The sequence below is a fragment of the Sander lucioperca genome, chromosome 2, assembly GCF_008315115.2.
Source record: "Sander lucioperca isolate FBNREF2018 chromosome 2, SLUC_FBN_1.2, whole genome shotgun sequence".
NCBI lineage: Eukaryota > Metazoa > Chordata > Actinopteri > Perciformes > Percidae > Sander > Sander lucioperca.
In genome coordinates, this window is record NC_050174.1 from 17685472 (window position 1) to 17698417 (window position 12946).

The 12946-nt window shown below is 38.5% G+C and overlaps 1 protein-coding gene across 1 annotated transcript in view; it reads left to right on the forward strand.

Moving 5' to 3' along the window:
• The window catches only part of LOC118493696 (kinase suppressor of Ras 2-like), a 47867-nt gene extending 42236 nt beyond the window's left edge, over positions 1-5631 (forward strand). Inside the window, exon 6 of the mRNA XM_035994388.1 lies at positions 5592-5631. The gene's annotated coding sequence lies outside the window, so the exon portion shown is untranslated. The remainder of the gene's footprint in view (positions 1-5591) is intronic.
• The last annotated feature ends 7315 nt before the right edge of the window (positions 5632-12946 follow it).

The window sequence follows — 12946 nt, forward strand, 5'->3', positions numbered from 1 at the left end:
GCTTAATGGAGCTTTAAACTTAACCCAGGAATAATTCAGGAAGAGGAATAAATGTTTAATTTATATATAATGTCCATCACTGTTTTCACTCTGTCTCTGTGGACATATAATTATTTTAAATATGTGTATATTTTGCTTAATAAGCTTTGCAGATTCTTCTTGTCCCGATGGTAATGACTCAGGCTCTTGGTTGATGGATGTAATTTAATTTTACTCGCTTCAACCTTACATTAGCATCTAAGATCACAGTTTTTTTCTTCTGTATTATTGTATTACTTTTTTCAAAAGATTTTTGATAACATTCAAAACCTGAAGCAAGTATTAGTTTTACAGTCCCCCCTCCTGTTTACATCTGTACCATCTGTATCAATTTTTGATGACTAAGTAGCAAAACACATTCCCCATCCTATTATTAATGAGTTGTTTCCCAGCATGAAAAAAAAATGCTGAGTCCAGGGATGTTGCCAAGTTTAAGGGAATATAGGGAAGTAATTAGTTTTAAATTAGTCTGAGTCATAAAGTGTACACTCACAGTAAATATGCATATACAGTAGGGGACTATAGTTTACATGTAATTACTGATTTACTTTGAGTGGTTTAATAACACTTAAGTATATCATGTACCTTCTGTTTTTCTCTATTAGAAATCTCAGGCAGAAAATACTTATAATAAAAGATTGTGCTTGAACAGTGCAGACCACTAATCAGTGGCAAGCAAAGGAAACCAAAATGAAAACCATAGATATATAAATGTTTAAAGTCTCATGCCAGAAGAGAGTTTCACCAAGAAGCCCTTTATGGGAACTTAACTATGCTTCTATGTCTAAAATGTGAGCTGACCTTATATAATAAACAAGAAAGAAGATGTTGACATTTGATAGCCAGATATTCCTCATCCTTGAAAAGGATAACATGATGAAATGAACACGGACCAATCAGTGATTTCTCAGAAAAACAAGAGTGAAGTATTCACAACAACAGGGCCCATAATAGACTCTCACACAACCATTACACAACAGAAATATTCTATTTCAATTTCATCCAGAGAATCAAGAAATAAGGTGTGCTCTTGGATCTTAAAACACAAGACATTACTTTGAAACTAACTAACCTAAACAGGAAGGATCATTTAATTGGGTACTAAGTTAGTCTCCAAGCTAAACACGAAATCTTCTGGTCATCAGTCAAAAAAAACATGTACTTTCTCTCAACACATCTATCTTGGCAACCCATTTCCCAGAGCGATCTGCTACAGAAAGGGTTGAAGAGTACACCTGTACAGAGTCAATACAGTGCCAATATTACTGTTTGTTTTGGTGTGATGACTAACACGTCTGCTGGCGCCCTGTGAAAATGTCATCAGATATTTGTTAACCCAACATGACATGATTGATTACATCCAGTATGAAATAAATTTTGAAATCCTAAGAAATACACTAAGGTTTGACTCACCAGATGTTGCTGATTTTGTTTTTCAAAAGGCTTCCTTTTTGTGTTACATTTTCTGTGTTAATATATTTTCATCAACATCTTGTCAGTTAGGGGCTAATGGCTTAAGGACGCCATCCTTTCCCCATATTTACTAATTTGACGTTAAATTGTGAAAACCAATTTCTGCAATCAATCAATTTCTACCTATCCCACTTAGCACCAGCAAACACTCAATCACACACACATCGTACAGTATAGGCTTACACACTCGCACAATCAGTAAATCAATCAAACCAATAGTGCTCATGACACAGTCAAATGATGGCTAATCATAATTTAATCTCTCTTTCAAGATTATTCTGTTGTCACTGTTGCACTGAGAAATACAGATTTTCCATCCTCAGAATTCAAAAAAGTCCCTTTTGTGCATTCCTGTTTGTTCCAGTTTGCACAACATATAAAAAGTGGTAAAGACGAGACAAATGAGACTAATAATAGTCAAAAAAGCTATTTTTTAGGTGTTTTTGTACACGATGATGCAACAAAACAAGTCACCATGTTGTTCTTAATAATTTACAACTGCATCAGAATCAGCTTTATTGGCCGTGTATGTGTACCATAGAAGGAATTTTACTTAAGCAAATTTAAATTGGTTTTAAGTTACTCTCAATTCACTTGCAAACAGTTCAAGAACAGTTTCCAGGAAACAAGAATGGGTGTTATGTTTGAATGGATTTTTAAAAACAGACTTACAGAGGTAGAAAGGGTGAAAGGCAAAAAAGGCCCGTCTCCAAAGTAGCAACAATCTGTGTCAGGGTTAGACTGGGTAAACCCAGCCCGATCTGCCAGCGATTTAATTTCGCCCTGCAGGTCAGGCTGGAAACCTGTATATTTATCTATTCTGCTTCCGTTACAAATTTGCGGGAACCAATCACAAACTGGCTTATCCACCTGGCGCGCTATTGGCGGGTTTAACACGATGACGATACAGAAACTACCAAGCAGCTTTTTGTTTACATTCAACAAACCGGCCACCGAAGCGCAGCACTCCATGGCAGCAACCCATTGATGCCGCTGTCGCTGCTACGTCACCCGGATCGTTAGTCTGATTGGTTGAAGGACTATCCAATACAGAGTCATTTGAACTATGCCCGTTGATCACGCCTCTTGTGCAGAGAAAATACAGAGCAGACTCTCCAGACTAATGTTCAATCTTAAAAGATTGAGCTTGGTCTGGTGATAGCCAGACTAAGTCAGAGTACTTTTAGACTTTAAATTGAAACGAAAGCACTAAAAACAAATCACAAAAACGTATAACAGGGCACAGAAAACAATATATCAGCTTTTTAGATTTTCATGTGTAGGTTGAATTTACTCTCATTAGCCAATTTAACACAGCTCTCATGTTAGAATAGGAGTTTGCCATATTTAAAAAAATTTTTTTTACAAACAAAATTATTGTGCAGCCCAGAATAAAATCACAATTCATTCCAGAAACTTACCAGAAAAGTGCACAAAATATATACAAAGTGTCCTGGGCTCCTGAATCTGGAGAGAAGGAAATGCAACAATATAATGACTATTTGTTTTGTCTGATGGACAGTGCATCTTTTATCAAATGGAAACCAGTAGGTGGAAATTGACAATGCCAGTTGAGGGAAAATACATTAAAAGATACAAGACTTTGTTACAAAATACCTTCTGAAACGCATTGTTCACCACAAATTGATTATATCGAACAACGTAGAAGTGTCAGCGAGTGGAATATTTCTTTGAGGCCTACGATAGCTGTTGTTAATAGTTTTACTAAACACAAGTGTGCCAGATACCCAGCACCACTTAAACTTTAATATCTATCCAGGAGTGTGGCAGTAATTTCATTTAGCTTATGTTGCAGCCTTTCTATCCCTCTCTCTCTCTCTCCTGTCTGTATTTCTCAACATCTCTCTCCGTCTATCTGTCTCTCGCTCTGTGCCCTTTTCAAAGCAGAGAGGCTCTTTGGGCTGGAGTGCCAATTAATAAATCTCGTTGTCTATGTTAATGAGTAGTAACATGCGTGCGTGGAAAAGGCCAAGTGAGTTTTCAGTCTGTTACAGTCCCACTTGGCCCATCACACCAAGATCGTTCTGGAAGGTGGGCGTGTTTGTTTTTCCACGGCCTCTTGTCTTGCCTTCCCCACTGCCAGTGGAAACGGTAATATCATATAGTTAATGCCACCTTATGAGACTTTCACAGCGTTTTGAATGTTAAGCACTTTCTTATTGAATTGGATGTTTGCTAATAAATCACATGGCGCCGGGGGTTGGCATGATTCACCCTCTGCTTCTCTCAGGGTAATTCTACCATACAACGCTCAGGGGAAGCAAATTTGCATCCATTCCATGACTAATTTAGCTGTTTGCTTTCACTGAGCTGGTGTACACATCATATATTTCTCTACCCCCTTTTCCTTTCCCCTTTCTCTCTCTCTGTTTCCTTTTTCTTTCTGTCCTCACCCCTCTCATTATGTATCTCTTTTGAGAACCTGTCAATGTGTTATTTCACCGTCATCAGTAACATCTCCCAGTTTAGACAGAAAATACATTTTTTATTTGATTTAGTTTTCTCGGTGGTGCGCAGGAAACTGTGATAAAGTTGTGGCTGTGTTGACTGAGATCAAGCGTTGAATATCACTGAGAGAGAATGGGCAGCTATGAGGTGGTACATACTGAAATATACAACCTGTGATCCAAATATAAACAAAGTTAACCCCTGCACTGACTGGACTGGAACTGCTATTACTCTCAAATTAATTTGTTAGGTGTTTGTTTTCTTGTCTGATGCTGTTAAAGGTTTGATTACATCAGCGTTGTTCGAAAACACAGCAGTAAATTTGATCTAGTTTCAATTATGATGTAACCTGAACTTCACAAAAGCTGACCTTTTTCATTAATTAAGTCAAACTCTATAATTATGTGTGCATATGCCGGTATATAATAGTAGTTAAAAAAAAACCCATTAATTTGTTTGTATAGATGAAAATAAAGAAAGTAAGCAACGTGTCCTAATGAGATAAAAATGTAGAACAAGGCAAAGAACACCACAAGTGGAAGCAAGCCCATTATTTTCTAGATCAGGATACCTTAGAGTGACATATTGTGATTATTTCATGGCAATGACTACAGGAAAAAAGAGAGGCTGTCTTAAAATAGTTTGAGCTATATACTAACATGGAATTGAGTACAAAAAACATATACAATGCAGTAATGGCAGGTTAATGAATGAAAACATAAATTACCCTCCATCCACTGATCAAGCCCTGTGACATGGTTCCAAGCACTGGGAAAAGCTAGTAAGTGGGCTGAAATGTGAAATAGTATTATGATATGATCTGGTCGCGTGCTTTCACTTCACGCACGAGCAGATCAATTTCTTCTCCTGAAAATCTCTCCTTCCTGCTTAGCAAATCCGCCATCATAATAGCAATGCGCCAAGGTACAAATGCACCTGTCTTTTAAAGGGAATGGGAGATTACACTCTGATTGGTTTATTGCATGTTATGCCCAAAACACACCTGTGATTAATTAAGACACTAAGTACAACCCTTTTAAACCATGCGCCTGGTGCAAGACCCTTTTTTCCGCCGTTAAACTAGCAAAAGTGGATTCGTACATGCCCTAAACGCCAGGCACTTGGATCGTTAAAATAGGGCCCTAAATCTTGTAGCTAGGTACCTTGCTAGCTGTTTAGTAATATGACATCTACATTCTTAATCCCCTGCCTCCCCTATGATTTAAGACAAATTTAGGTTGCTGAACACATCTGGGATGTAGGCGATGGTTCAGAGGTCTGGAAACAGGCTAATCTGGTATCATCGATTTAATAAAAAATACCATTGTTATGGTTACCTGCAGTTTGTGCATAGGGTTGCAAAGGGGCGGACATTTTCCGGTAAATTTCCAGAAACTTTCCAGAAACTTTCCATGGAAAGTTTAGCTGGGGAATTTTGGAAACATTCCAATTTGGAAACTTTCATGGGAATTAATGGAAATTATGGGAATTTGGATGGGATGTAGTCCTTGGGCTCAAATGCTGTCTTCAATCAGCTTCAATCTGCTGTAGAATGTTGGATTCTAGAAATGATCTGTGCAGTGGGTGTGGCCTGAATAGCCCTGCAGTAGGCTAAGTAGTAGCCCAAACCATTGACCTTTAGCTTAACATATGAAGGTAGCTAGCATGCTACCATTGATTTACCATGGTTATGGTTATATGCGTGCTAAGCTAACCATCAGCGCTGTCTATTGTTTCCAGCCTATCAAGAACAAGTGGGCTATACAATTAACACATATAGGTTAATATCAATGGGTTATGTATTACCCCCCCCCCCCCCAAAAAAAAACAAAAAACAACTCCCGTATTTTAAAAACTAAATGTTGGCAAGTATGTAGTAGCCTATGCTGATTACTGTGTGCGTGCGTGTCATTGACGAATATAGGGAGGACATTCAACTGAAGTTGCGTTAAATCAGGTTGTTTTAACCAAGATTATGCTGCAAGATGTTTTTTTTTTCAAGTACATTTAAGTTCCCTGTTATAGACTAACAGTATTATAACAAGCAATATTACAAATATTCAATTTATTCCCATTAATTCCCGATAATTCCCATGGAAAGTTTCCAACTTTGAAAATTCCCGGAATTTTGCAACCCTACTTGTGCACTGATTTAGAACGGGGATTAAACTGTTGGCTGGAGCTATGCTTGAGCCGGCCAATATGGGATCTGACAACCAATCAGAGACAACTATTTTCTGCAGCTGTGTTATAGTTACATTTAAAAGACTGTAATATGGTTTGTTTTTCTTATGGTTGTCCATATAAAACATCAAAAGGGTCCACAGCTCCAGAACACAAAGTAAATCACAAAGTAAAATAAATCTCACAATTAAATGCAGGAACTCCATGACTTAACTAAGTTGACTAAAATGACTCCATATTGGTGCAGAGCTATGTTTCACGTAGCGATCTGTAATCTGAAGACACATTTATTGCCTTTTATTGTGAAGAAAAAAACTCATGAGTGTTCTCTGAAAATTCAGCCGGCGTCAAATCGATGTAGCTGCTCCCCAGACGATCCGCTGAGATACAGCTCCGCCTCTACCCGGGACACACACGTCGTCACATTAGCTGGCGACCTCTGACCCCGCAGGATTATTGGTCCCACATGGTCTGCTGCGTGGGACATTCACTATGTAGTTAAGTGTACTGCACAAAACTATGCATATCAGAGCAGTGAGATAATCTATGTGTGTGTGAGAGAGGAAGCAGCGGCTTCAGTGGTGCCTCAAGGGGGAATGTGAGTGTCTATCTTCTTTTCTCTGCGGACAAAAGCTCATCCATGTTAATCAGGGCTTTGTCCCCTTTGCCATTAATGACAAGTTAGGTTAGAGGGGATGTCAACTCCAGGCCCTTAATAGCCACATGCTGCCAACCTTCCCCTCCATCCATCCACCCATCTATCGGCCTTAATGAGTGCTCATCACGGCCTCCACCGGCGGCCCAGAAATTGGAGCATGATTATGAATTTATATGAGTGTTTAGGAGTGGCGGTTAGCCCAAATGCCACTGTTGCTGGTGGAGAATGGATTTATTAGGCTGATGGTTTTTGTGTGGTAATTTGTGAACAAGTGGGAGTCGGGTGTGGCGGATAACAGGATTTGAGTAGGATCAGAAGTTATCCCTAAAAGTTGTGTGATTCTTATCTAAGAACATGAATAAAAAAAGGATCTCTGAAAAAGAGACAGGAAAGATTTATAGCATTTACACCGTGCCCAAGGCATTTACGTTAGTTTGATAGAATTCTTTTCGTTTTGCTTTATTCAATTATATGAATCCTAAAGTTTCATTTCAATCTGTTTTACCGGGAGATCAAACACTAAATTTGAAGTGTGAGAATAATGTCAAACATCGCTCTGACAGAGACCAAGCAAACTAAAACACTGACAGCTGCCGTCTGATGTATTAAACAGTCGAGTATGAATGTTTTACTGTCCAACAACCATATATTAAGTTATTACCATCGTTCATCATTCAGGCCATCAAGCAGAGACTTTCATCTCAGTGTTTCTCTCTGACGTTAAAGTCGAGACAGATAATATCTGCTCCAGGTTCCATATTGTCCCTGACCCGCTCTTTCTTTTTAGGCTCGCTGTCATTTACTGCTCTGCCTATGCTTCAAAACTACCACTTAACCAGCAAGGCTGTGGGCCAGATAGCTGTTCTCGCTTCCAATCTGATCGCTTTAATACTTGGATTAGAGAGTTTAAGGTTTGAGTTATGGTTTCATTTTGACTGAATTGAGAAAATAAATTCTTATTCAATTCGATGCTGGGGTAGGTACACAGACAGACCTGCTGGTGCACACGTGACAGATAAGAGAAGGAGGCAGGGGACATGATAAGACTAAACATTTGAAACCACTGATTACTCACATAAAAAGATGACTATATTGTATTGTTTTTGTACAAAAAGATTTCATTCAGTTTTATAAAAACTAACTTGTCTAACTCTCGTGTATATGTCCAGAATTTACATGTACGTACATGCAGTTCAGTTAGGTCTACATTGGTCGCTCCAAAATATACAAATAACAAAACATTCACACATTTAGAATTAGAAACATCTAAATCACAGTGGTAAAAGAAAATTATGACAATGGAGCAATGGCGATATATCAACACTATAGTCCTAATAGAGAAAAAAGGGAAGACAGACGTTTTCTTTATGTCCTCTGCATCTCAGTAAGTGCACTGCAGTGGGAGACTCTGTATCACCCCTATTCAGGGTAGTCAAATGACAAATTATGACAAAATGATGCATGTAATGCCCATTTATGGCTGACTTTTCTTTTGTCAACAACAGCCATTTAATGTATTGTAATTGCCTGTACTGCCTTTCTAATAATTTATATTCAGTTAGCCACTGGTCTTTCCTGCACTGGAGTCAGACTGCGTGCTGACTGAGGCCCAATCCCAATGTTCCCCCTAAACCCTAAGCCCTGAACCCTGAATTGACATCACCTGCATCACCTAAGTGCTTTAGCGAGAGGCTGCAAGGGCTCGACATGGTATAAATAGGAATGGGACAACACTTTGCGACATATCATGTTATCTTGATGATGCCAAAACATTGTTACATACAATTGTGGGTTTGGGACTTTTTATTTTATGTTTTTTACTTTCTTCACGGCTAAGGCACTTAAGGAACCGACTTCCTGAATTGAAGTCTTGCCTCACAGAGTGGACGAGGAGTAATCATCAAATAATCAATTTACTAATTTTTGTCAACACAGCATCATTAAGTAATTGCTCTGTTTACCCAGTGTTTTTTTTTTTTTTTTACCGCTCGGGCTTCCCCTGGTAAACCCGTATTTCAATCAGGAGAGACTTCCTTGCAAATATGAAAATATTTACTGTACAGGACAAAATATGAAATGTGCAAAGTCTCTGGAGATTAGACTCCATCAAATCCATATGTTATAAAGGGGTAGTGAAACCCAAACATATCCCCCGTTGGACTCCATACACTGGTGGTGGCGATGAAGGTGCACAGGAACCAATCGAGAGTGCCAATTAGCTGACAATACCCGGATTACGTGGGTGAGACGACCGGTGGTTGAAGGGGAGGAGGCGGGACGCACTCTATTCCTGAAACGACAACTGACAACCGCAGAGGATACATGGCTGAATCTGATTGGTTTAACTAACAATGAAACAGCTGAATCTGATTGACTACTTACAAGTGAATGCCATGGAACAGCTGATCAATTAGGAGAGATGAAAAAAGGAATTTGAAGTCTTCCTGAAAGAACTTACGCTGAGCTCCATTTAATGTCAAAATGCTATGAATTGTTGGTAATTGCCTCAGGCAAAGTCTGCAGAAATGCGGACTTACAGAAAATGTGCATAAAGGGCTCATAATGTCTGCGAGACAGCCCTCACACACTTAACGATTGGACAGTGGGACAGCTCTAAGCCCTCATGAACTTTGTGGGAATGCGCCTCAAAGTTGGTGAGTGTGGATGTTGGGATTGGGCCTGACTGACGTTTAGATTAACAGGAAATGATCCATGCATGCACAGGATGTGATGCAGAAGATATACAGTATATACACAATATACAGATATATATATATTTATGCAACATATCAAACAAGCAGTGACTGAAGAAGAAACTGACTTGAATATACTTTATTTGACAGCATAACAAACAAAAGTTTCATGCAGATGTCTGGGTGCTGCCTCAGGTCCTGCTGTTACAAAAAGAGCAAACAGTTGCTAATACAATTTAACTTCAATTAAAATGCCGGCCATAACTCACTAGACAACTTCTCTTGGAACACCTGTTTTTTTTTATTTTAAAGCCTCAGAGATGAATGGTTCTTTATTCCTCTTCATCCCAGACAATTCAGCGGCAAAGGAGGTACACTTAGACAGAATAGTGTATTTGGATGTTTTTGAATCCAGTCCATCAGTGGCAAACATCCAAAAATTGGATGCCAAGAATATTTCATTACTAATCTGCACAACTTCCGATTGTGGGCTGACAGAGCATTTTAACACTGAAGAATTAATGTGTTGTCATTCTGAGCCAAGCTATTCGTTAAATACAAACTCTTTAATGAAACCAAAAAATGTCACTCTAAACAACAAATGATCACCAGGTGGTGGAGATTGCGGATTTTCAGCACAGGTAAAGGCAGGAAACAATGGTGCCTGAAGAAATAGCATTAGACCGAAGAGTTTTTAGAATCAGTACTCTCATTTTGTTTTGGATCACACTCTCTACTGCTCAATCCTGAAAACAGAATGTCATGTGTTTTAAAGTAAGTTGTGTGAACATAAAATATGTTCCACAAAAAATGTCAAAGGTCATCTCATCTTATGGATTCACAATGAGAAGATTTAAAACTGACAATGCAAAAACATCAGTCTAACACTGACCAAATCCCATTTGACTGACAAACAGAGATGCTTTCTTCCATCTACATGACAACACCTCTCTTCCACTTTTGGATATTACCCTGAGCAATTGTCAGTAAAATAAAGTATATTCCTCACCTTAAAATACTGAGTAAAGTTTAGAAAGAATGAAGAACAGACATTTCGCAGTAGCTTAAAAAAAGTAGCTTCCCTGTTCCTTGTTCCTTGTTCCTTGTTCTTTGTTCTGTGAAAAAAAAATGTGGGCAGGAATTCCGAACGGAGATGTCCGTGTTCCACACAGATGACAAGATGACGTTATAGCCTTGTATATCCCTGAGCTATTAAAAAGTATATTCCTGTTCTGAAATTCCATATTACATTTCGCGGAATAGCTTCTTTGTTCCTTGTTTTGTGAATTAAAATGTGGACATTCTGAATGGAGATTTCCACGTTTCACACACACCCACACACACACAGACGGACCATAGTCAGCGAACAGGGTGAATTGAAGAACACAACGTTATAGCCTTGTAGGTGTGTTAGAATGGCCGCGTAGCGGTTGGATATTTACAGCAGGAGACTTGAGGCAGAGGTATGGTGCAGACCAAACAGGTGTTTGTTTCACCAAAAGTTAAAACAAAATGAAAGCCATGATCGGAACAAAACACAGTGAGGACCACGGCAGCATGTGGACCTGAGAGCAGCAGCGCTAGATGAAAACTGGCAGCCTTTTATAGCACCACTGACATGACCTTGAACCTTCCACAGCACATTATCTTACCTAGTACAATCAAACATATATAGCCTGAACAACCAATTAAAGTACTCAAACACCCCTTCACTAAGTGGGACATGGTATTTCCCAGAACCTTTAAAATGGGGCTTGATAACCTGGGGACTCTTTTAGCTCGAACACCCTGGAGAGGACACACAACAGAGGTGAATGACTTGAACGCAAACATTTTACTATTGCACAATCAACAGTTAACCTGCACTCAATAATCAGGCAACGATTATACCATACTCCACGCTTGGGTAACCAAACTAGCAAACTAAGTGCATGGCTGCGGTCGAAAAGTAAAAAAAAAAGACCTGCTATGTCCTTTACTAACCACTTTTCCTTAACCCTGATGGTATAAGTCATGAGGTCAAGGAAAGATGTGAAGAAGAATTCAAAAAGAATTAGAAAAAGACAGCCGCGATGCGAGGAGAATCCGACTAATCTTATACGGACTCAAAATAATATGGTCATATCTGTGGAGACATTTAACAATAACTAGAAAATGCATTTCCTGCGGAAAATGCGTGGGAATGCTGAATAGCTGAATTGCTAAAGCTAAACTGGTTGAATAGCTTAAATCAGTGAGAAGAAGTTGAAGTAGTGAGAATAGTTGAAAAAGTGGAAATCGTTTTAATACGTATGAATTTCATTAAAAAGTTAAAAGCTTATGCTAAACTGAACTGTTGGCTTCAAAAGTTGAATAATGACAAAAGATGTATAACATTGTGAGGTCTGAGTATATTTTCTAACTGATAATCACTCACAAATGCAGAAATATGAAACAAATAGTACGAAAAATCTTAAAGCTCAAATGCACTACACTGCTAAAAAAATCAGGAAAATTGTTAGAGTTGGAAGCTAAACTACATTACCCAAGTGAAGAGCTAAAATACATTGTTAGAAAAGCTGGAAGCTGAACTGTAATACTGTCAAAGATGAAAGTTGAAATGAATTACCTAAAACGGCTGAAAGAAGAAATACTTTGTATTATTATCAGACACTGCATAGAACGAAAAAGCATCAATCTAGCTGATATGAGATGTGAAATACATTAGGTAAAAAGAATGGGGCTGAACAACAGAAAAGAGAGGACAGGGAGAAGGAGAGAAGAGACGAGAGAAAGAGAGGAGAGCCAAAATAAAACATATATAGCTGAATTGTTAAAGCTAAACTGGTTGAATAGCTTAAATCCATAAGAATAAGTTGAAGTAGTGAGAATAGTTGAAAAAGTGAAAAGACATCTTGATCAGGGACACAATGACTGATGTAACCCAGTGGGATTTGAACCAGGATCTCCCACACCAAAGTCATGTGTCCTATCCACTACACTATCATCTGTATAGATCACAAATTTTCCTTTAGCACTTATAAAGCCTCTCTTTGATCATTAATCACCACACCTGCTAATGAGTGAGAGACAGTGTGAGAGAACAGTAGGTTCTTTATTTAGAACTGTAGGTGAAAGTATGGAGGGGCTGAAAATGTTGGGAGCGGAAGAAAATTTGAAGGATTTGAAGCATGATCTCATTGACTTCAATGTTAAAAAAAAGTGTTAAAAAGCTTAATATTTTAAAAAGTATAAATATTAGAAAAATAGTTGAAGAAGTCCCGTCATTAGCTGAAAGAGCTGAACATTTTAAAAGTTGAATGGTTTTAATAGCTCAACGTAAGCAGAAGTTACGGAGAGCCAAAAAACTTACGGAAGAGGGAATAAAAACAAGAAACAGAAACAGACAGACAGAGACAGACAGACCGAGACAGAGAGAAACAAACAGAGA